This window comes from Dipteris shenzhenensis, chromosome 18 (genome assembly GCF_047967505.1).
Source record: "Dipteris shenzhenensis isolate YYH24624 ecotype China chromosome 18, Dip_SZ_1.0, whole genome shotgun sequence".
Classification (NCBI taxonomy): Eukaryota; Viridiplantae; Streptophyta; class Polypodiopsida; order Gleicheniales; family Dipteridaceae; genus Dipteris; species Dipteris shenzhenensis.
In genome coordinates, this window is record NC_141613.1 from 14,034,167 (window position 1) to 14,036,743 (window position 2,577).

Consider the following 2,577-nt stretch of genomic DNA (forward strand, 5'->3'; position numbering starts at 1 on the left):
AAGGCCCTCTATCCTCCCATCCATGTACCCATATATACAACATATGAAGATATGTGACATTGTATGTACATGAATGATGATAAACCCTATGACCCATACTCAACACAAACCCTATGACCCATACTCAACACATCCTAAATTCTACCCATTATCTTCTGCAACTGCTGGAATGAATTGGACCACCATTTTTTAATTAATTCATACATTCATGACAACGAATAACTCAAAGACAAAGAAGAATTTTGAATGGAAAGAAGACATGATAGAAAATTAGTGTGCCATAAATTTTGAATGGAAAGAAGACATGACAGAAACTTAAAAAGGCCATATTTGTGTTGTGTGCCATAGATTCATACAACTAAACACAGACATTACAACAAATTGCATGTAAGAAACGTTTCATGTCATAAGGATAATCTAATTAGCTACTTGAAGAATTTTCCAACAAATGTTGGGTCTACGTAACAAAGGCTTGTTTTTGTTCGGGAATAGGGTCCAAATACTGTCTTGTCAAATAGAAAACTAAACAAGCATATGACACAAACAATTCTTAAAATCCCTTAGATATAAGGACTAATAGCATCCCCCAACAATAAAACGTGGAACATCATCACAAAGATTAATCGTCTCAAGCCAGACCATTCTCGATTAAAGTCAAATCTGATTCAAGCGAGACTAAATTCTTTTGGCAAAGCCACGGGTATATGTGCACTAGGATGTCTAAAAACTATAACTCAGAATGGAGGACGTCAAAAGTTTAATACTTCTAAACTTTACTAATATAAAACCAGAGCGTTGAAGTCTTAACATGAAGAGCACTGAAGATGTCAAGACAAGCAAACCAAATCTCAAAACAGGTTTACGAAACTTTTGGACCCGAGATACTACTCTTGTCGCGCAGTCCCTGTTGATAGTGGCTGTTCAGGAACTAAATGTCTATGCATTCTGCACCTGAATGAGCCTGTGTGCGTGGTAGGGGCGCACAGGCATGTCTTCCCTCCGTTGAGCTTGGCCTTTGAGGTTGCCGGAACAGAACGGTCCCCTGCACTTGGAAGCGGCCTGAATTTTGATTCCATATCAGCTTTGATGGCCTCTTTACATGACTCGCAACAGAGACATGCCGAAGCCTTGATACCCGATTGCGAAAAATTTGCAGTGCACATGATTTCTAAGGTGACACGCGGCCTGCACATACGGTCCGAGATTTCGTAGAGGAGAACGCAATAAGATGCAAAAGCGCTACAGCTCAGACCATGCGGTGTTTCAGAAAACCAGATGGGCAGAACCTGTGCGGTTCATGCCAAGCCAAAAGAGACAAGAAGAGCTCAACGGAAGGCATGAGGAAGAGAAGCTTACAAGCCTGTCACGAGGAGAATCGAAGCAAGGAGATTCGAGGAGAAGGGACTCTATGCGAGCGTTGGTGAAGAGCACGATGAGGGAAAGCTGGAACTAAGACAAAGCTATATAGAATTCAAGTACAATACAGGCGGTTTTTGGATTGCGGTTGCTGCTGGTTTTCGAACATAGTTTTTAGGGGCTGCCATGGTTTGAACTTTCAGGAGATAAGGCGATTTGTCCTCCTCTCATGCAACCGTATACGCAAAAGATCCTAAGCCTCTTGAAGTTTTGATTCCTTTGGTACAGATGTCGATTGATGCACTTCTCCCATCGTCATGGCCAGCTAGTTGTTGTATGCTAGATTGCCATAGCCAAAGCTAGCCCCATCTTCCTTCATCTCCCTAGTGTCTGTTGTAAATGCTCGCAAATCAGCCGAGCAACGAGCACCCCCTCCCCCAAGACGTCGTAAAAGTAACCTTTGTGGACTCACTTAGCCATGAAGAATGTAGTGTTCCAATCAACCGTTGATCCTGGGCTGACTTGATAAGTCAAGCTGGACCTTCCATACCTCTGCTACCTCCGCAGCGACCATAACTTGGTGGAAGAGGCCATTAACTTCTCGAGATTCCACCAACTCAGTGCCCTCCATCTTCACTCTCATAGGGAGCTCTACTCCATGTTTTCCAGCGGTTTTGCGCCTGGTCCGTTATTTTTCATGTTTTAGCTTTAAGATGTGGCTAGCTTGAGTCTTTTGTTTGCATTATTGTCTTTCATGTGCTTTCTTGTTGCTCCTAGTAAAGTTTGAATCGTTGCTTTTCACTGTTGGATATGAGTTTGCAGGTAGACTATTTTTTTAATTGGGTCCCAATCCTAATATCCATTGATATTCTCTTACAGATTGCTTGAGGTATGCGGTACATTCCACACAGATGTACAAGTTGCTAATACATCACGAGAGAGCCAAACGAATTGAGACCTATAAAGGACATTTGGACATTTGGACTGCTCTTTGAATCCTCATAGAAAAACAGGGGGTTAGTTTTACATCACTACTACACACAGGTCCTATTCTGACGCTTAAGCACCGACGTTTAGCATGCGCGGGGGGCTAATCGTTAGTAATCAAAGCGGGATTCGTTAAGTGTCGCTATATAGCAACTTTAGGCAAGTGTCGCTATATAGAGACATTTAAAAAGCGTCGCTATATAGCACTACTTATTAGACTTGTAAATGGTCGCT

The 2,577-nt window shown here is 42.3% G+C and overlaps 1 long non-coding RNA gene across 1 annotated transcript; it reads right to left on the reverse strand.

Annotated features, from left to right (window-relative positions):
• Positions 1 to 751: 751 nt before the first annotated feature.
• On the reverse strand, positions 752 to 1,571 carry LOC147890829 (uncharacterized). Its single transcript, XR_015542634.1, has 2 exons — positions 1,357 to 1,571; positions 752 to 1,185 (listed from the first exon to the last, which is right to left on the reverse strand). It is a non-coding gene; the product is annotated as an uncharacterized LOC147890829 (long non-coding RNA).
• Between the last annotated feature and the right edge of the window lie 1,006 nt (positions 1,572 to 2,577).